Source organism: Hemitrygon akajei, chromosome 14, assembly GCF_048418815.1.
Source record: "Hemitrygon akajei chromosome 14, sHemAka1.3, whole genome shotgun sequence".
In the NCBI taxonomy this organism is placed as follows: domain Eukaryota; kingdom Metazoa; phylum Chordata; class Chondrichthyes; order Myliobatiformes; family Dasyatidae; genus Hemitrygon; species Hemitrygon akajei.
Genome location: NC_133137.1, coordinates 68,879,166 through 68,901,894, shown reverse-complemented (window position 1 = coordinate 68,901,894; position 22,729 = coordinate 68,879,166). Strand labels below are relative to the sequence as shown.

At 39.8% G+C, this 22,729-nt stretch overlaps 1 protein-coding gene across 12 annotated transcripts in view; it reads left to right on the top strand.

Moving 5' to 3' along the window:
* The window catches only part of anks1b (ankyrin repeat and sterile alpha motif domain containing 1B), an 856,034-nt gene that overhangs the window by 228,638 nt on the left and 604,667 nt on the right, over window positions 1-22,729 (top strand). Inside the window, exon 1 of one of the 12 annotated variants that reach the window (XM_073066297.1) lies at window positions 18,933-19,154. The exons of the other annotated variants lie outside the window; for them this stretch is intronic. The gene's annotated coding sequence lies outside the window, so the exon portion shown is untranslated. Of the gene's footprint in view, window positions 1-18,932; window positions 19,155-22,729 lie in introns of those variants that run through there. 12 annotated transcript variants of the gene reach the window in all.

The window sequence follows — 22,729 nt, the reverse complement described above, 5'->3', positions numbered from 1 at the left end:
ATATATAGTATGTACTTTGATAATAAGTTTACCTTGAGCTTTGAGTCTGCATTGGAACCTCTTGTGCTCAGGATCACAAAAGGCTTCAAAGGGTTATACAAATTCTGCCATGGTCTCTGCAGACTTCAAAGTAGCAATACCTTTACAATCATCATCTGTTCCTTCCAAGAGAAATCAAACTAAAAATAGAACTAAGAAGCATAATGTCAGGATGAGCAGTCAGCATTTAAGACTGAGAAGAGGAGCAACTTGTACGCAGAGGAGTATAAATGTTTGAGGTACTCCCAGAGGCTCTGGGTGAGTAGATTCAAGGCTGAAATTGATATATTTTTGGGCAATATATGGATCAGAGGAAATGCAGATTGGCTGAGAAAGTGGAATTAAGGTGGAGAAAGGACCATTACAGGCATGGCCTTCTCACTATCAAGGACATCTTCAAGAGTTGGTGCCTTAAGAAGGAAGCAGTTATCACTAAGGAATCTCACTATCTGGGGCATGTTTTCTTCCTATTACCATCATGGAAGAGCTACAGAGGCCTGAAGACCCCTTCTCAATGATTTAAGAACAGCTTATTCCCCTCCAGCATCAGATTACTGCATGATTTATGAACACTACTGTTAGGGCATATTCTGGGGTTATGCAATATAGCAAATATTAATTTCAACAGCAACCAGTTTTCGGATCTGAATGTGGACTGTATATTGAATTTAAAATGCAACTCAGAACAATGGTCTTCCCAGAGCTGCAAACTGGGGTTGATTGCAAACCAGGAAACACCATTCTCTTGAATTGTCTGCTTAAGCATGAATGCAGACAGAAGTGATCAACACTCATTTTGGGTGTGTTGGTGTGAAGGTCTAGATGTTTGAAATTAGGTGCAACTCAAAGGAAGCATCATGAATGCATTGTAACTACAGAAATGTTCCTGTTGTTAACTTTGTTCCTTAACATATAAAATGTGATGTAATAATGGGTCAGAAGTCCTTTTCTTCCAAGAGTATCTCGAGTATGATGCCTGTTTGTATTGCGGAATAAACCGTATATATCACCAGATTCAGTAACTTTTATGTCATATGTCAATGCTACTAAATCTGATTCTGACTTTCAGGCGAGTAGAAGACCAACATAATTTATTTAAGAAAACTTTGTGATGAGGAAATCCACATTCTATATTTTGTTGATTTTTAAAAATTTCTTGTTTGTCCTTTTGTTAATATCCTGTCAGCCATCGAAAGCAACATATAACACTTAATATATTTAATCTCTCATATGAAATAATGTCAGCCTTTTACTGGATAAACACTTCAATTATTCTCTTCATTATTGCAATTTATTCCTTTTAAATTCCTGCTGAGTGGATCTCCTCCTTTTTCATTGTTTTCATCTTTTTGACATTGTGATGCTCGTCACTGTTCTCTCTGTTTGGGATTTGGCCGAAAGTTGGGGTTATCTTCACTTTAAACATCTGTTCCTTGCTTTTATGTTCTGAGCTTCCAGATAAAGCTTATCTTTAATAAGTTCTATAACCAATGCTCTTCTTAACTCTACACCAAAGATTCTGATTTCTTTGAACCTTATCATTTCAATATATATCGATTTTCCAATTATTGTTTAGGAAATATCACTTAAGATTTTTTCTAAATTGAGATTTCATCTCATTCGCTTTTCATGTTGCCTTTGTAATTCATGGTATTAACAGAACCCATTCAGTCTATTGTGTCAATGCCAGCCATAAGATAAACAATTTCAATTAATCTTGCTTTTAGCTCCAGGTCTGTAGTCCAATAGGGTCACCATATCAGCTCCTCTACCAGATGTTTACAGCATTCACCTCCCTTTCAGGGAAACACAAACCACTCAGGTTGATTTTTTTTATACCTTAGCTCCTCTAATCTTCTTACCCTTTATCTATTAACCCTAGATTTTGACCTCCTTACACAGAGAAATAAGCTGTTCTTGCTTACATCTTGGTTAGATCTCCCTTCAGTTCTATCACGCCAAAAGCAGTAAACCCAACCTATTCTATTTTGTAAACTGTTCTGTATTTCCTCATAATAAATTGTTTCCATTCCTGTGTATACCTTTGCTGAATCCTCTCTGTGCCATTTCATACTTACCGTGGGCAATGTTGATTTTTCTATTTAGAAAAATTACATTAAAATACTGATTGTTGGCAATACTACAGCTTTGATTGTTCTCATTTTTTGCATTTACAGGATGACTTTGTCTGCAAAAACTTTGTTACAATTAACTTCCTCCAAATTTGATGGTCAAGGCATTTCACTGTACTAAATCTTGATACAAAGAACATTTATTATCAAAGTAATTATGTTGTATACAACCCTGAAATTCAGCTTCTCCACAGACAACCATGGAAAAAAAAAGAAAACCATGGAGCCCGTTCAAACAAAAGTATCAACCCCCCCCATGTAGAAAAAAACATCACGCAAACAACAACATAAAAAAACCAAGAAAACACAGAATATATAACACAAAATTGAAAGAGTCCAGGCATATTTAGTTCAGCTCAGTGTTCATTAACTGCAGGCCATCCTGATTCAAAATCATTCAAAATAGTAATTAAAAAGGAGCAGCCAAAAAACCAGAAAGACATCATAATGTGAACTATAGAGTCTAATCCACAAACCTTGCCCAAATCCATGACTCCAGCATTGTCCTCCGACAACATCGAGAGAGAGCATCTGGGAGATTAATTGCATTTTTCAAAAGGTGCAACACAACTTTTCACCTCTTTATGTTTCCAAATAACTTCAGTTTACTGTTGCTTTTTGCTCTGCAACAATCTTGGCTACATGGCTGCAACCTCATTAATTAAACGCTTTCTCTTAAATAATGTCACTTCAATTCATTTTGCAAAATCAACATGAGGTGCCAGTAGACTGGAAGAGAGTGTATGTTGTGCATTTATTTAAAAGGGCCACAAAGAAAAACCTGGGAACTACGTAGATCAGTAAGTCTAAAACCTGTGGTATGTAAGTTAGAGAATTCTGAGGGACAAATATACAGTTGGCCCTCCTTATCCGCGAGGGATTGGTTCTGGGACCCCTCATGGATACCAAAATTCATGGATGTTCAAGTCCCTTATGCAACCTGTCTCAATGCGGTGAATCTTAGGACCCAGTGGAACCCCAGACCTTATTTAACCTGTCAAAGTGCGGTGGACATTAGGACCCGGCGGTAGAACTCTGAATCCGCAGTGTTTCTGTTAATGAAAATAATCACGATCACGATTGAAAATAAAGTGGAAATAATAAAGCGATCGGAAAGAGGTGAAACGCCATCGGTCATTGGAAAAGCGTTAGGGTACATCGGTCAACGATTGGAAGAATTTTAAAGGATAAAGTGAGAAAGTCTCTGCTCCGATGAAAGCTACAATTATTACTAAGCAATGCAGTGGTTTAATTATTGGGTTTTGCGGTTTTGGGTTTTTGATCCTCCACATCAAACCGGCATGGTGGAGAGCGCACTCAGGAGTGATCTGTCCTGAGTCCCAAGAACTTCCATTCCCGAGCCCGGCGCTGAACCATACGTTCTTAAGTGTTTTATATGCATAGAAAGGTAAAATATATACTATATACCAAGACAAACGTTTGACTAACTGACGCTAAATAATACCAGATGTACATGTTCCGACTTACTTAGTAAGAAAACTTTCAATTTTTTTTGATCCCGATCCATGATGACCCACGCACATCCTCCCGTATACTTTAAGTCATCTCTAGATTACTTATAATACCTAATACAATGTAAATGCTATGTAATATAGTTGTTATACTGCATTGTTTAGGGAATAATGACAAGAAAAAAAGTCTGTACATGTTCGAACAACAAGTGCTGGAAGAGCACTTCCGGGTTTTCTCGTTTCGCGGTTGGTTGAATTCGCGCATGTGGAATTTGTGGATAAGGAGGGACGACTGTACACACAGGTGTTAAGGTGGGTTGATCAACGGTAGTCAGCACCACTTTGTGTGTGGGAGATCATGTTTTACAAATTTGACCGATTTTTGATGTTGTGATCAAGGTTAGTGAGAACAGGAAAGTCACTGACTTCAGTAAAGCATTTGATAAAGTTACACACAAATAGGCTGCTGTGAAAGGTTAGATTGCATGGAATCCTGCAATATTTTGCCTTATTAATCTATTCTTTAATGCATTGCTTAACTTACAGTTAAAACACAACAAAAAAAAATCTCGAAATCTTGAACACAACAATAGAGTAAGGCAAGTAGATTTGCATACCATAATGTTCATCCAAACCTTAACATATGTAGATATAATTAAAGAATACCATCCTGGTATTAAGAATAGCGATAGTTTGCAATTCACATAACACTCATAGATGAAACACGATAAATGAAATATGTTTGATTTTAATTCAGAAAACTTTGAAAAAGAATTTATAAACTATTCAAAATCAGTCAGGAATAAGTCATATTGATTACAGTATTTGCCTTTCTACAAAGAGTAGAGTGACTATGTCCAGGTGAAGAATCTGTATTGACTTAGACCATAAGACAAAGGAGCAGAAGTCGGTCATTTGGCCCATCGAGTCTGCTCCGCCATTTCATTGTGAGCTGATCCAATCTCCCCTTTAGTCCCATTCCCCCGCCTTCTCACCGCAACCTTTGATGCCACTTGAATATGCCCAGGTGAAGAACCTGTATTGACTTGAGTATGCCCAGGTGAAGAACCTGTATTGGCTTGAGTATGCCCAGGTGAAAAGTCTGTATTGACTTGAGTATGCCCAGGTGAAGAACCTGTATTGACTTGAGTATGCCCAGGTGAAAAGTCTGTATTGACTTGAGTATGCCCAGTTGAAGAACCTGTATTGACTTGAGTATGTCCAGGTGAAGAACCTGTATTGACTTGAGTATGTCCAGGTGAACAACCTGTATTGACTTGAGTATGTCCAGGTGAAGAACCTGTATTGACTTGAATATGCCCAGGTGAAGAACCTGTATTGACTTGAGTATGCCCAGGTGAAGAACCTGTATTGACTTAAGTATGCCCAGGTGAAGAACCTGTATTGACTTAAGTATGCCCAGGTGAAGAACCTGTATTGACTTGAATATGCCCAGGTGAAGAACCTGTATTGACTTGAGTATGCCCAGGTGAAGAACCTGTATTGACTTGATATTCATGTCCAGATGAAGAACCTGTATTGACTTGATATTCATGTCCAGGTGAAGAACCTGTATTGACTTGAGTATGTCCAGGTGAAGAACCTGTATTGACTTGAGTATGTCCAGGGGAAGATCCCGTATTGACTTGATATTCATGTCCAGGTGAAGAACCTGTATTGACCTGAGTATGCCCAGGTGAAGAACCTGTATTGACTTGAGTATGTCCAGGTGAACAACCTGTATTGACTTGAGTATGTCCAGGTGAACAACCTGTATTGACTTGAATATGCCCAGGTGAAGAACCTGTATTGACTTGAATATGCCCAGGTGAAGAACCTGTATTGACTTGATATTCATGTCCAGGTGAAGAACCTGTATTGACTTGAGTATGTCCAGGTGAAGAACCTGTATTGACTTGAGTATGTCCAGGTGAACAACCTGTATTGACTTGAGTATGTCCAGGTGAACAACCTGTATTGACTTGAATATGCCCAGGTGAAGAATCTGTATTGACTTGAATATGCCCAGGTGAAGAACCTGTATTGACTTGATATTCATGTCCAGGTGAAGAACCTGTATTGACTTGAGTATGCCCAGGTAAAGAACCTGTATTGACTTGAGTATGCCTAGGTGAAGAACCTGTATTGACTTGATATTCATGTCCAGATGAAGAACCTGTATTGACTTGATATTCATGTCCAGGTGAAGAACCTGTATTGACCTGAGTATGCCCAGGTGAAGAACCTGTATTGACTTGAGTATGTCCAGGTGAACAACCTGTATTGACTTGAATATGCCCAGGTGAAGAACCTGTATTGACTTGAATATGTCCAGATGAAGAGCCTGTATTCATTTGCTATTTATATGATGGAAAATTGATAAATTAGTTTACTATTGGCACATATAGCAAAAGTACAATGAAATACTTGGCCTGCACCTTGTTCCTACAGATCAATTCATTATAACAGTGCACTGAGGTAGCTCAAAATAAAACAGTAACAGAAGGCAGAATAAAGCGCTACAAATACAGAGAAAGAAAGTGCAGTTCAGATGGAAAATACTGCAAGGTCATAAGGAGGTAGACTGAATGGACAAGAGTCTATCTTGTCATACTAGGGAACTGTTCAATAGTCTTATAACAGCAGGATAGAAGCTGTCCTTGAGCCCGGTGAATGTGTTTTCAGGCTTGTGTATCTTCTGCCCAATTGGGCTGGTGGGTGGGGGGGGGGGGGGGTGTGGAGTGGAGAGCAAAAAAGATGTTTGGGATGGGTGGGGTGTTTGATTATATTGGCTGCTGTCCATGGAAGGGAGGTTGGTTCCCGTGATGTACTGAACTCTGACCACTATGCTGTGCAGTTTCTTGAGTTACCAGCAGAGCAGTTGACATACCAAGCCACAATGCATCTGAATAGGATGGATTTTATGGTTCATTGATAAAAATTGGTGAGGGACAAAAGAGGACACGCCAAATTTCTTCAGCCTCCTGAGGAAGTCGATACATTGGTGGAGCTTTCTTGGCAATGACATCGTGTGATTCATCTTTAAATAAGTGGCTTCTATAAAACACTGATCTCATACTCAGTAGGCATTATTGAGGAATAAAACATAATGTGGTGAATGTGCTTATATGATGACCAATTTTGTTCATTCTGACAACAGACATAAACTTAGAGATATTCTGGCAGACGTCACACTGACAGTTATAACGGGTTAGAGACAAGGCAATGCTGCTTGCTCACTTCTGATCTTGAAGAAAGTTATCTGCAAAATCCAGTGATCCTTGTGTTATATGTAAGCAGAAGGTTTGATAAGAAGAATATGAGAGGACAGATGGAAAAGGTACACCAAAAGGAGCTTCAACTTCAAGTAACAGCTTGGTTTAGTTGGTTGTGCTCTCAGCATTTGAGATGTGAGATTGGATCCAGACAGTTTGTTAAGAATGCAAAGTTTCAGGGAAGTGGTAGGAGTTACTTCATTAAATATCTTTAAGACACAGGTAGACAGATTTTTGCATAGCTGGGGTGTTTAGGGTTATGAAGAAAATTAATGAATTGACTTTATTTCTTCCATCCTTCACATACATGAGTAAAAATCTTTACATTACATCTTTATCTAAATGTGCAATCATAGTAATTTATAATAAATAGAACAGTCAATGTAACATAGAATACACTCAAATCAGCGTGCGTTAATCAGTCTGATGGCCTGGTGGAAGAAGCTGTCCTGGAGCCTATTGGTTCCGGCTTTTATGCTGTTGTATTGTTTCCTGGATGGTAGCAGCTGGAATAGATTGTGGTTGGGGTGACTCAGGTCCCCAATGACCTTACGGGCCCCTTTTACACACCTGTTTTTGTAAATACCCTGAATCATGGGAAGTTCATAACTACAGATGTGCTGGGCTGTCTGCACCACTCTCTGCAGAGTCCTGCAATTAAGGGAGGTACAGTTCCCATACCAGACAGTGGTGCAGCCAGTTAGGATGCTCTCAATTGTGCCCCTGCAGAAAGTTCTTAGGATTTGGGGGCCCATACCAAACTTCCTCAACCGTCTGAGGTGAAGGGGAGGCTGTTGTGTCTTTTTCACCACAGAGCTGATGTGTACAAACCACATGAGGTCCTTGATGATGTGGATGCCAAGGAACTTAAAGATGTTTACCCTCTCAGCCCCAGATCCATTGACGTCAAAAGGGATTAGCCCATCTCCATTCCTCCTGTAATCCACAACCAGTTCGTTTGTTTTTGTGACATTGAGGGAGAGGTTGTTTTCTTGACACCACTGTGTCAGAGAGGTGACTTCTTCCCTGTCGGTCACCTTGTTATTTTTTGTGATTAGGGCAATTAGTGTAGTGTCATCGGCAAATTTTATTAGTAGATTAGAGCTGTGGGTGGCAAGACAGTCATAGGTATACAGGGAGTAAAGGAGGGGACTTAATACACAGCCCTGAGGGGCTCCTGTGTTGAGTGTCAGAGGGGAGGAGGAAAGGGAGCCCACTCTTACCACCAGCCGGCAACCTGACAGGAAAAGGCAGGTAGGTGGAACTGAGTCCATGGCCTGGTCAGCCATGATCTTATTGAATGGTGAAGTAGTTTCGACAGGCCCGGTGGTCTACACTTCTAATAAGTAAAGAATTAAAACTCAATCAGTAGAGGATTGTTCTAGAACAGAAGAGGTAATGTAATTTTACATTTCATTCTTTAGCATTGGGGTTGTGATGAAAATGGTGATCCTCATTATGAAGTTAACAGCACTTCTTGTAGCCATAAATTCAAGTTGTGTGATGTCTAGTGATTCAGGATTTTACCCTGGTATTCATTTGGGTGGCGAGGTGAAGATATGTCTCCACCAAAGGGCATAGAAGGTGCTCCTAACCTCTACTAACCTGCAGGTCACCCTTGGGCAAGGTGTAACACCTGCTTAGCCCCACCCCCCACCTAATCAGGATCACGTGAAGCCATGGCAGCATCTGTTGCGTATCACAAATCTTGGTTATGCGACCGCTGATGCCAGGCAGACAATCTCTGAAAAGTATTGATAATGATTGGGGTCACCCATCTTGTAAAGACACCTCCCAGGCAGTGGCAAACCACTTCTGTAGAAAAATTTGCCAAGAACAATCATGGTCAAGGAAAAACCATGATCATGCACGTCATATGACAAAGCACATAACGAATGAGTGATTCATTAATAGAATAATTCATGTGCAATAGTTAATTTAAGGCCATATAAGGCAGAAAGGATATTAGTCTGTGAATGCTGCAATGATCCCTCTACTGAAATTTTCCCACTATTCAATATTGCAGAGTAAGCTTCTGGGTATAGAGATGGAGATGAGTTCAAGCAATCCACCTCTTTATTATATTCTCTCCTAAAGCTCAGCCTTCCACACAAAAACACTTTCAGTACGTGAAACCATATGGTTTATCCAGTACTGAAGAAGGGTCTTGGCCTGAAATGTTGACTTTATTTATTTCCATAGGTGTTGCCTGACCTGCTGAGTTCCTCCAGCATTGTGTGTGTATTGCTCTGGATTATTCTTGTTGTCTGATTGTAAATACGTTCTGTTTCTAAGGAGATGATTATCCATCTTCTTGGGAAAAAAAATGAACTATAGAAAAGCTGCATTTTCTAGGTTACTTTCACACAGAAAGTGGGATGGTGCTACAAAATAAAAGCAGAAACTTGTTAGGGAGTATGGTATCTTCATTGCTGGGATGAAGCTGCTGAAGGAAAGAATGACAAGCCATTAAGTGTATCCTCATGTGGATATAGAAAGAAAGATTGGCCCTCATGTAGGCCAGAGAGGCTGCATTGTGAGCTCCATAAAGAAAAACAGTGCCTTTAACCAAAAGTGCAATTTTGTCTGTTTTCTATTGAAATTGATTATAGAGCCATTCCAAAAGGTAGAAACGCTTAAAACGTAATAAAGAACTTGCTGTATCAAATTGTACAAAGGTTGATGGAAGGATAAATGACACGAGCCCAATATATTGCTTGGCCTAAGGTCAGCCTGTAGAGCAGATAAAGCCTTGTTGTTCAATTAGTGTTGCTGAGCCATTCAATAACTAAAAGAATTAAGGAATGAACATAGAATAGTACAGCACATTACAGGCCCTTCGGCCCACAATGTTGTGCTGACCCTCAAACCCTGCCGCCCATATAACCCCCCACCTTAAATTCCTCCATATACCTGTCTAGTAGTCTCTTAAATTTCACTAGTGTATCTGCCTCCACCACTGACTCAGGCAGTGCATTCCACGCACCAACCACTCTCTGAGTGAAAAACCTTCCTCTAATATCCCCCTTGAACTTCCCTCCCCTTACCTTAAAGCCATGTCCTCTTGTACTGAGCAGTGGTGCCCTGGAGAAGAGGCACTGGCTGTCCACTCTGTCTATTCCTCTTAATATCTTGTACACCTCTATCATGTCTCCTCTCATCCTCCTTCTCTCCAAAGAGTAAAGCCCTAGCTCCCTTAATCTCTGATCATAATCCATACTCTGTAAACCAGGCAGCATCCTGGTAAATCTCCTCTGTACCCTTTCCAATGCTTCCACATCCTTCCTATAGTGAGGCGACCAGAACTGGATCCCATCAGTAACTTGTACACTAGTTGTCAATGCAGAAAAGGCGAATAAGGAGTTAAGGCCAATTTGCTCATTAAGGACTATTTGCAGAATCTGACATCTGATTTCAAGAGAGGTTGATAATACGTGTGGGTAACAAAATTTTATCAAATTAACTAAGGAGGAAGTTGGAAGATTTGGAAAAGATTGGTGGTAAGAGGAGTGCTTCGTCAAATACGTGTGTCACATCCTTTTAAAATCAAAATGAGTCAACATCCAGCTTTTTTTTAAACAAGTAAAATCAAATGTGGTTATTTCGATGAATAATCAAGGAGCTTTAGCCACATGGGTTGTCTGCAATGACTTAGACAAGTGAATTATTCTGAAGTAATGCACTGAAGATGATGTGTGAGGTTTTACTAGGGGAAGTAATGGCACAAAACGAATCAGCTTCCTTGGGAATATATTAATGACAAACACTAAACATTCATTCTCTCCACAAATAGCATATGGTCACTGCAGTGGGAGCATTTGCAAACTGCACAACAGTATTTGCCCAGGCTTTTCTGACAGCACCTCTCAGGCCCTCAACGTCCCCTGGTAAGAAGGGTAAGAGCAGCACCTCTGCCTATACGGACTTCATTAAAACGGCTGTAGACGAGTATGTCCCCACAAATTCTTTCAGAACCTTCCCCATTCAGAAACCCTCAGATCCAAAATCTGCTATGAGTCAGATCGAAGGAATTCAAGTCTGGTGACCAAGAAAAGTTACAAGAGGTCCAGGTACGATCACCAGAAAGCCATTTCACGAGTAAAGTGTCAATTCCAGACCAAATGTGAATCAACAAAAGATGCTTGACAGTTGCTTCAGGGAATGATGCATACATCAGGATGCTCTTTATCGACTACGGCTCAGCATTCAATATCACCATCCCTTCAGAACTATTCAACAAGCTCCAAGATCTTGGCCTCAATAGCTTCTTGTGCAATTGGATCCTCAATTTCCTCACTTGCAGACCCCAATCAGTTCAGACTGACAACAACATTAACTCCAGAAACTCAATCAGCACAGGTGCACTATAAGGCTGTGTGCTTATCCCCCTGCTCTACTTGCTTTACACTTATGATTGTGTGGCTAAGCACAGCTCCAATACCATTTTCAAGTTTGCTGATGAAACCACTATTGTAGGCTGAACCAAAGGTGGTGATGAATCAGCATATTGAAGGGAGTTTGAAAATCAGACTGAGTGGTATCATAGCAACATGCTCTTACTCAATGTCAGCAAGACCAAAGAGTTGATTATAGACTTCAGGAGGAAGAAAATAGACATCCATGAGCCAGACCTCAATAGAGGATCAGAGGTGGAGAAGTTTAGTAAATTTAAATTCCTCAGTGTTGTCATTTCATAGGACCTGTCCTGGCCTCTGCATGTAAGTGCAATTACAAAGGAAGCACATCAGCACTTCTACTTCCTTCGGAGTTTGCGGAGCTTCGCTATGACATCTCAATCTTTGACAAACTTCTATAGTTGATTTGTAGAAAGTATATTGACAGGCTGCATCACACCTAGTATGGAAACACCAATGCTCTTGAACAGAAAAGCCTACAAAAAGCAGTGGATACGGCCCAGTCCATCACCAGTAAAGGTCTCCCCAAACACTGAGCACATCTACATGAAACACTATCGCAGGAAAGCAGCATCCATCAACAGGGATTGCAAACCACTCGGGACATGCTCTCTTCTCACCGCTACAATCGGGTAGAAGGTGCAGGAGCCTCAGAACTCACCCCAGCAGGGTCAGGAACACTTCTACCCCTCAAACATCTGCTCATGAACCAAAGGGTATAACTTCACTCAGTTTCACTTGCCTCATTGTTGAAATGTTTCAACAATCTATTGACTCATTTTCAAGGACATTTTATCTCAAGTTCTCAATATTTATTGCTTATTTATTTATTCATTATTATTTATTTTATTTGTATTTACACGGTTTATTGTCTTCTGCACTCTGGTTGAACGCCCTAGTTGGGCAGTATCTAGTTGATTCTGTAAATGTAATTATTCTATAAGTTTATTGAGAATGCCCACAAGAAATTGAAACTCAGGGTTGTATATAGTGACATACAGTTTACATAATTTGATAATAAAATTTACTTTGAACTTTGTATTTTCAATTCCAAGCTGCTGCACCTCATTGACTTAGAAACATATTGCCATTCCTTCCTCATTATTAGATCTCAGTTCTATAACTTCCTCCCCACCAGCACTGTTGTAGGTCTTTTGGCAATAAGAGTACACCAGTTCAAGAAGACAGCTCATCACAGCTTCGATAGGACAATTTGAATGGGCAATAAATCAGACTCAGGTTTAATATCACCAGCATATGTCATGAAATTGGTTGTTTTGCAGCAGCAGTACGTTGCAATATATAATAATAAAAAATAATAATAAAGGTATAAATTGCAATAAGAAATATTTATTAAAAATAAATAGATCAAATAAATAATGCAAAAAGAGATCAAAAAGCAGTGAGGTAGTGTGTATGGGTTTATCAGGAGTGCTGTGCATGCAGGGCCCTTTGTATTATTAAGGATCCTACCCATCCATCCAGCATCCTCTTTGACTTTCTACCATCAGGCAGGAGACTGCGATGCATAAAAACAAGAATGGTCAGGATGAGAAACTTTTTCTTTCCCCAGGCCATCAGGCTTCTGAACTCCCTGCCTCATTGTATTGAAAGTGTCACTGGTTAATCTGTTCCGTACCTTGCAATATCTAATATTAATGTACTTTAGTTTATTATTTATCTGTGATTCATCTGTAGATTTTATCGTTAGCTTCATAAGTTATTATGTCTTATGTGTGTTATGTGTACTATTATGCTTTACACCCTGGTTTGGAGAAACGTTTCATTTTTATGTACATTACTTGGTTATATACATGTATATAGTTAACTGACAATAAACTTGACTTGACTCGACTTATTGTCCATTCAGAAATCTGATGGCAGAGAGGAAGAGCTGTTCCTGAAACACCGAGTGTGTGCCTTCAGTCTTCTGTACCTTCTTGGTGGTTGCAATGAGAAGAAGGCAGGGCCTGGGCGGTGGGGGTCCTTAGTGATAGATGCCGCCTTTTTGAGCCATTGCCTTTTGAAGGTATCCTGGATGTGAGGGAGGCTAGTGCCCACGATGGAGTTGGCTGAGTTTCCAAGCTTCTGTAGCTTTTCCTGATCCTGTCAGGTGGACCCTGCAAATCAGCCGGTGATGCAACCAGTTAGAATGCTCTCCACAGTAAATCTGTAGAAATTTGTAAGAGTCTTTGGTGACATACCAAATCTCCTCAAACTTCTAATGAAATATCGCCGCTGTTGCGCCTTCTTTGTAATTGCATCGATCTGTTGGGCTTTCAGAATGCTGCCTTTGCCATTGATGTCCACTCCAGAAAAATTAATAAAGAAATTTAACAGAATGACTAATGTCATTATACCAGGAAAAGAAGAAGAGAAGCAAATGTTGATGTTATGGCCAGAAGATATCTGTGAAAGTGTGTTATAAATAATCTAGTAATGATTTACTGTATATCATATATAATTGCCCAAGGCCATGTAAAGTAATATTAAAATGATTAGCTTTTTGACATGTATTGAGAAAATCCATAACAAATGCCACTTGGCTGACTGCAGGATGTGTGGAGATCAAAACGATTTCCATATTTTACTCATCATAGCTCCAGCACTTCAGCAGTAGCTATACAGAGGCCGCAGTTTATGAAGTTAACTTAATCCTTTATATACATCATTCAAACTACATTGTAGAGGAAATCTGCAATGGTCTTTACCTCAAAATGATGTCGATTGAGGATGAGCCAAATGGAAAGTTTAAGAACTAGCGATTTCTATTAAGCAATGTTTTGCAACTGTGCCAAGTAGATTCACTGCAGAACAAGTGAGTAACCAACTTGTGGATTACCAATTTATTTTTTTCACCGTCAGTAATGTATCTTGCATTTCCTGCCTAGTGGCATAAAAGGAGGCCATAAAGCCTGTTGAGTATGGCTGTTTCAGACTAATCCAATCAAACCTTTCCCCCCAATTATTTATCTGTAATCTTTTTTTTCTCTCTTTCCATCTCCCCTCTTATTTTTAAGATTTTCCTACTCCATTAACCTGTAGCTAAGGTAATTTACAGTACCTACAGTGGCAATTGGTGTCATTGCTTGTTTTTGAGATGTGGAAGGGAAAAGTTCCTATAGGAACCTGCTCAGAGACAAGGAGAACCTGCAAACTTTACACAGACAGATATGGAGGCTGTTGTGGTTTGTACTGTAGCTTTTCTTCATCTGAAAATGTGGCAGGAATGCTGCAAGCACTGAGATGTACATAAATGAGCATTTGTGGAGGTTAACTGTAACTGCTTGAAGCTTGTGTTCATTAATAACTGAAGCATAATGAAAAATGCTTTCATGCCACCGGCACCAGGAAACTGTTTAACTGAACATTTTAACTTCACTTTTTTAAATATGTTGTGATTCTGAAGAAAGAAAGTTTCACTTCTGGAAATGAAGGTTTACTGTCGTTATGACTATAGCAAACCAGTGAAACATCATTAGTTATTGCTATGGTGTATTCTGAACCTTGGTACTAATTTTCTCTGTATGAAATAATATGACCTCTGTTTCGAGAAGCACTGTCGACGTTTCGGGCCGAGACCCTTCGTCAGGACTAACTGAGTATCTTTCCTTTCAGTTAGTCCTGACGAAGGGTCTCGGCCCGAAACGTCGCAAGTGCTTCTCCTTAAAGATGCTGCTTGGCCTGCTGCGTTCCAACAGCATTTTGTGTGTGTTGTTTGAATTTCCAGCATCTGCAGATTTCCTCGTGTTTGACATATTCCCATTTGTAATTTTAACAGAGTAGATTGCTGTGGTATGTAAAGAGGTAAATTTGCCAATTTGGGATTAACTGGACGTAGGATATTTCCTTCCACAGGGAAACGTAGTGAACCAATTTTACTCACTTTTACTGGTGATACCTGAGTTATCCTAACTTGGTGTTAATCACTTGCTAAGCTACATTTGCATTAGTGTGCTTTCTGTTCCTTCTTCCTCTAAAGGGGCTTTGATATTTCTGTGTTGCAGCACGGATGATTCCAGTTTCTAGAACTGTTGTCCCGGGTGTGAAATTGACAAAGCTGTGCTTATTTTCATTCAAGGAATGATACCATCCTTGCCTTTAAAATGCCAAGAGGCAAAGATAATATAGATGCAAACTGACTAATTAATTTGCCAGTAAGAACAGTACTTGCAGGGATGACCATAAAATTAATTGGCCTCTAGTGAGAACAGCCTTTAAAATAAATAATTCCCCTAAATCAGTGGGCAAAAGAATAGACAAATGTGAAGCCAGTTGATGTTATTTTACTCGATCGTTCAAATTAATTGTGCAGAAGCAAGACTGAAGGTCACAAAAATGAATAAAGTTTAACGAACTTGATAAAGTATCATGATTTCCTGACCTGTTGACTTCAACATGTCAACAAAGAAAGCTATGCACAAAGAGAAAGATTCCAAGATTAGCTGGAATTTTCCTTGATAAGCTTTCTGGGTAAAGGATATTCACAGTGGACTCTGCAAATGAGCTGTGAAAGAAACAGAATTAATGTATAAAAGATGTTTCATATTTTCAAGTTTCTTGTGTATTTATTAACATCTTTGAAGTGGAGTTTGTGGATATTGTGAATCTTTCTTGCGAGTAAAACAATCTGAGTAGTAATTGACAACACACACAAAATGCTGGTAGAACACAGCATTTAGAACACAAGATAGTAAGAGATTTCCTTTCGGTTAGTCCTGACGAAGGGTCTCGGCCCGAAACATTGACAGCGCTTCTCCCTATCGATGCTGCCTGGCCTGCTGTATTCTACCAGCATTTTGTGTGTGTTGTTGTTTGAATTTCCAGCATCTGCAGATTTCCTTGTGTTTGTTGAGTAGTAATTGAAATGGTTTATCTATATCTTCCCCAACACCCCTTTCTTTCAATGTTTTTAGCAACCCTATCCATATCTGAGGCATTTTTAGCCTTCTGTTTGCTGTGAAGTTGCATTTGTTTTATTCCAGAAAACAATAATTTAAAAATCTGATATTAAGATTGTGAAGTGAGGAAAGATATATTGGAGCATTACAACATCTGGTCTCTTGCGTCTCCAAGGTATTTTGGTGGTAGGACGAAAGAAGCATTTAAACAAATTAAGTTATTCCTCCACCAGCACTCCAGTGTTGTTACCTGCGTCTCCATCTGTAACACAGTCATAATATTCCTATCTGCTCTAGTAACATCAGAACAAAAATTTAGACTGACATTTTATTGCAGAACTGAGAGAGTATTGCATAGTTGGGGAAGCTGCCTTTAGAACGCAGAATGAGAACAGTACAGCATAGGAACAGGTCCTTTGGTTCATAATGTTGTCCTGAATCAATTAAATTATTAATCAAATGGCCAATTTATCTAGCCCTCTCTGCCTATACAATGTCCATATCCTTCCATTTTCCTCATATTAATGCGCATATCTAAACATCTCTTAAAAGTCTCGAATTTATCTGCCACCACCACAGACAGTTCATTCTCGGCCTCTCACATCTCCTTTGAAAATACTCCCTCTCACCTTAAATGCATGCCCTCTGGTATTAGACATTTCACCTTTGGGGAAAAAAAAGATATTCTTTGTCTACTCTATCTATGCCTCTAATAATCTTATAAACCTGTCACATCTCCCCTCAGCCTCTGACGCTCCAGAGGAAACAACCCAAGTTTGTCCAACCTCTCAGAGAATTAAATCAGGACTATTTTGTCAGGTGGATGCAAAAGGTTGCTGAGTCATTATTTCAGAGAGTGAGGAGACTGCTGTTTCTTTGTTAGAGGAGGACAACAACATGACGCACACTGAAAGTTGGAGGAGCAACACCTCATATTGTGTCAGGGTAGTCTCCAACCTGAGGGCATGCACATCGATTTCTCTAAAAAAAATATATAATTTTTCCCCCTCTCCTTCTCTGTTTGATCCATTCCCCTTTCTAGCTCTCTTCTTACCCCTTCTTTTCTACTCACTTCCCTCTGGTGTCTATCCTCCATCTCATTCTCCCATGGTACGTTGCCCTCTTCAGCCCTTTACCTCTTCCACCTATTCTGCCCCCCCCCCCCCGCTTCTTATTTCATCTTGCAATTACCCATGACCTTCCCCCTCACTTGGTTCCATCTATCATCTGGCAGATTGTACTCCTTTCCCTCCCCAACCCTCATCTCCTTATTTTGGTTTCTTCCCCTTTCTTTTCCAGCTGTGGTGAAGGGTCTCAGCCCGAAATGTTTTCCATAAATGCTGCTTGGCTTGCTGAGTTCCTCCAGCATTTTATCTGGATTCCTCAAGATTTCCAGCATCTGCAGAACCTCTTGTGTTTAAAAATGTTTTGAATTCTTCCCATAGTTCCTCTTTAAATGCTGAATATACAAGAAGATAGCATTGCAGAGATCTGTATATTATTGTTGAGTTGCTGATGTTGGAGTGTCAATAATAAATCATTGAATTGCAGTGAAAGCAAGTTCAGTAATGAAGCTTTCCCTAGTTCCGCAAGGAGTACTTTAATAATCGGACTGTGGTTTTCAGGTGTCCTTCCAAAAACATAAGATACCATATTGCACCATGATAAACCTGCAGTGTTAAATACCATAGTTGAATATACTCTGCAAGTCATATTACTTTAATTAAAATTGTTTTTTTAACCAATGCTTTCACAGTATAAATGAAACAAAATGACTGGAGCAACAGAATTAACTGCAGATTTTCTTTGTATCTATAAAATATATAAACTAAACTTCCTGTGGCTCAAGGACTTTCATTCCTTGTGATTTTCTTTGCTTTTGTTTCACAATTCTTTCTGTAGTTCCAATAGTTCCGTTTAATATCAGAGAATGCATACAATATACAACCAGAAATTCTTGTTCTTCGTAGACACCCATGAAAGCAGAGGAGTGGCAATAAAAACATTAGAACCCAAAGCCCCCTCTCCCCATGCACAAGCAGCAGCAAAGCATCAACCCTCCCCCTCCCCACGTATTTCAGCAAAAAGCATCAGCACCCACCAAGCAAGCAGTAGCAAAGCCCCCAAGAGAAACCATAACTTGCAGTACAACAAAAACTAATTGTCCACCGAACAATTTGACATGCCACAGTCTCTCTCTCTCCCCCTCCGTCCCTCTTTCTCCCCTCCCCTACCTCTCTCCTCTCTCTCTCCCCTCTCTCTCTCCCCCTCTCTCCCCTCTCTCTCTCCCCCTCTCTCCCCCTCTCTCCCCCTCTCTCCCCTCTCTCTCCCCTCTCTCTCCCCTCTCTCTCCCCTCTCTCTCCCCTCTCTCTCCCCTCTCTCTCCCCTCTCTCTCCCCTCTCTCTCCCCTCTCTCTCCCCTCTCTCTCCCCTCTCTCTCCCCTCTCTCCCCTCTCTCTCCCCTCTCTCTCCCCTCTCTCTCTCCTCTCTCTCTCTCTCTCTCTCTCTCTTCTCCCACCCCCCCCCAGCCCATTAGAAGGGGAAGAGAAGAGTCACAGAACGAGAGGGGGAACCAAAAAAAAAACAAAACAATGAAGTCTTTCATTTTTCTGCTCAGTTAGTTTTGCAGTATTTGATTAATGTTTTTGATGTGATGTCTGTTATTATTTCTCAGACTCTTTGTCTATTCTCTCCTCCAGATGTCGCAGAATTTCTCTGCATGGATCTCAACAAAGTTCTGTTGCTCAAACTTTGTTTCTTTTCAATGTGGCTCAAAATTGAACCCCCCGAATCAATGAAAGTTATCTGCAAATGATGAGCTAACTTGGAGAAGCTACTGTATAGGAATACTTGCATGGAAATGGCATTGCCACGGTTTCATGATTTCAAAACCAGCAGTTTGGATCACGTTCAATCCTATGGTAAATGGAGATGAGTAATTTAACACTAATTGAGAAAGGGAAGGCTTTGCAAACAATTCCACAGATTATGCTGGTGCAATCCAGCCTTTCAGCGCACCAGACAAGGATAAAGCATTTGTAACTGTTTTTGGTCAGTTGTGTAAAGTGAATGTGTTATGTTTTGTAACTCTAGAAACTAATCGAAAGCAAAACATGGGAGTTGGGAAACAGGTCTACTTCTTTATTGATGTGGTGATGTAATGAAGTGTGCCATTATTATAACCCGTAATGAATTATGTAAACAACCAAAGAATGCTTATTCAAACAATTTATTTGCAATATTACACAAATCTCTCTGAAATATTAAGAGCACTACACTCCTCCCTGCTTATACACAGTGTTCCATATAATACAACTACTATTTAGGTCTAAAGATTTATTTGCTGTGGAGGATTTCTTATTCTTGTGGGATAATGTCTTTTCTGACAAGAAGGTCACTCTGCTTGGCAGGTGAAATTAATGGTTTTGAAACAATCTCTTGTTCTGGGGCATTCTCTGTGCTCTGAGCCCATAATCTTCTAATCTTTTTAACGCTCTTTTGAGATGTTGGAGATGTTCCTTGTCATCCTCACCAGTTACTATGATGTCATCCAGGTAACACTGAGTGCCTGGGCAGCCTTGCAGCACCTTGTGCATGGATTTCTGCCAGAGTGAGGGGCAGACGCTACTTCAAAAATAAGCCTATTATAGAGATAAAACCCTTTGTGAGTGTCTATGGTGAGAAACACCTTGGACTGTTCTTCCATCTCCATCTGTAGGTAGGCCTCAGTTAAGTCCACTTTGCTGAAGTGTTTCCCTCCAAAGTTCAAAGTAAAATTTATGATCAGAGTACATACCATTGTTGTGTTCTTTATAAGTACCGTGGGTTTCTAATAACAAAACATATTCTGGAAGAATAGAAATAGAACTTATATTTAACAGCAAACAGCAACCATGTTTTAGCACTGCCACGCTTCTAGATCCTTCTGTCATTTCTGTGCATGCTCAGAACTCTGTCCAATCACGTTCTGGCACATGGCATGTGATATCATCACATCTTCCTTAAAAAGAAAAACAATTAGCAACATTAATTAAAAAACACAAATGCATAGTTTAACATGTCTCTATCAGTCTCTCTGGGGGTTTACGAACACAAGTAGACTTTCTAAGTGGTTCACACAGTTCTTGTGTTTCATTGTTAATTTCATGGTTTGTCTGGTCTGGATCAGTTAATGGAAACTCTGAGTTGGCACTTTCTTGAGGTATTTGCAAAGAAATTGCAATTCATTTATTGACTGTGTAATCTCTGTTTTATGCTGAGACTTCATCGTTTCAATAAAACTTCTCAATTCCTTCACTTGTGCTTTCACTTCTTCAATTGAATCCTGATTCTTGTCACTCTTTGACTTCAGATCAGTTTTGTACTGGACCGGCAAGTTTGGTTTTGGCTTTAATGTATTAAACTCAGATTCTGCAAGAACATTTACTTGCACTCCAGTATCAAGTTTAAACTGAATATTGTTTTGGTTCACTTGCAATGGAATTGTCCGTCATTCTTACTTTGTTTTCACAAAGCACATCAATATAAAATTCCTCACATTCATTTTCAAGCACTGCATTTACGTATTTTATTTCCTTTGTACTTTTGCAACATTGTGAAAAATGATTACTCTTACTGTAGTCGTTGCACATTTTTCCATATGCTGGGCAATTTTTAGGTCGGTGCTCCCGCCCACAGCGATCACAAAACTTTTTTCTTTCAAATGACGTTTTGCTCCCTGTCAGTTTCGTTGTCTCATTATTTTTTCTAATAGGTTCGTGCTTTGAAGTGTCTACGCAGCTCTCAATAAAAAGCTCTTTAGCCTGCGATGTCATGGATTCTGAAGCTTTGCAGGGAATCAAAGCTTTTTCCAAATCCACATCTGGTTCTCTTAAGCGTCTTTCAGAGCATTATCCAGAATGCAACAAACAGTTCCGTCTTTAATAAGAGAGTCCGTCAGTTCTGCAAACTCGCATGGTTTACTGTGGTTTCTCAATTCCGTAACAAATTGATCAATCGTTTGACCAGCTCTCTACCAACAGGCAAAGAATTTGTACCTCTCATACATCACATTGCGCTTCGGTATACAAAACGCTGCAAATTTGTCCGTATTCACTTTTAGATTCAAATTCTCTCCATTCTCAAAAGTAAAATGGTTATATATCTCAATTGCGTCGTCCCCTATTATGTAGAGTAGAATCGTAGCTTTCGTTTTTTCTGATTTTTTTTATCTGCTCCGATCGCCGATAAATAAATTTCAAAACATTGGTTGAATCTTCTCCAGTTTTCAGTTACGTTCCCAGTCAGCTGAAGTGTTTTCAGAGGTTGCAACCCTTCCATTTGTAAAGCTGTTAGCAAACACTAAAAATGTTTGCGCTCTTTTTCTTTGATTATCTTCGATTCTCCCGTTTCCGTATTCCTCCAGACCGACTTCTGACACCATGTTGTGTTCTTTATATGTACCGTGTGTTTCTAATAACAAAACGTATTCTGGAAGAATAGAACTAGAACTTTTATTTAACAGCAAACAGCAACCACGTTTTAATACTGCCATGCTTCTAGATCATTCTGTCATTTCTGTGCATGCTCAGAACTCTGTCCAATCACGTTCTGACACGTGACACATGATATCACCATGTTAGCACATACAACCCTGAGATTCTTTTCCTGTGGGCATACTTAGTAAATCTATAAAACAGTAACTGTAAACTGCGAACATCAGGAACTGTTAGCTGTAAACAAACAGTGCAAATGCAGATATAAATAAAAAGCAATAAATAACGAGCATGAAATAACAATTTAAGAGTCTTTAAATGAGTGTAGCTATCCCCTTTTGTCCAAGAGCTTGATGGTTGAGGGTTCTCTTAAAGCTGGTGCTGCAAGTCCTGAGGCTCTTGTACCTTCTACCTGATGGCAGTATGCGAGAAAAGAGCATGGCTTGTGTGGTGAGGATGTTTGATAATGGATCCTGCTTTTCTACCGCAGCGTTTCATGTAGATGTGCTCAATGGTTGTAAGGGTTTTACCCGTGATTCACTGAGCCAAATCCACTACCTTTTGTAGGATTTTCTACTCATTGGTGTTCCCATACCAGGCCATAATTCAGTCAGTCAGCACACATCTATAGAAGTTTGCCCAGGATCTCAATGACACGCCGAGTCTCTGCAGACTCCCGAGGAAGGAGAGGCACTGTCATGCTTTCTTCACAATAGTATATATATGATGGGTCCAGGACAGGTCCACTGAGATAGTGGCAGCCAGGAATTTGAAGTTGCTGATCCCCTGATGATTACTGGCTCATGGACCTCTGGTTTCCCTCTCCTGAAGTCTACAATCAGATCCTTGGTCTTATTGAGATTGAGTGAGAGGTTGCTGTTATTACAGCACTTCGCCAAGTTTTCAATCTCCCTCTTGTATGCTGATTCATTACCACCTTTGATACAGCTCTCAACAATGGTGTCATCAGCAAATTTATAAAGGGTGTTGGAGCTGTACTTAGTCATAGGTGTAAAGTGAGT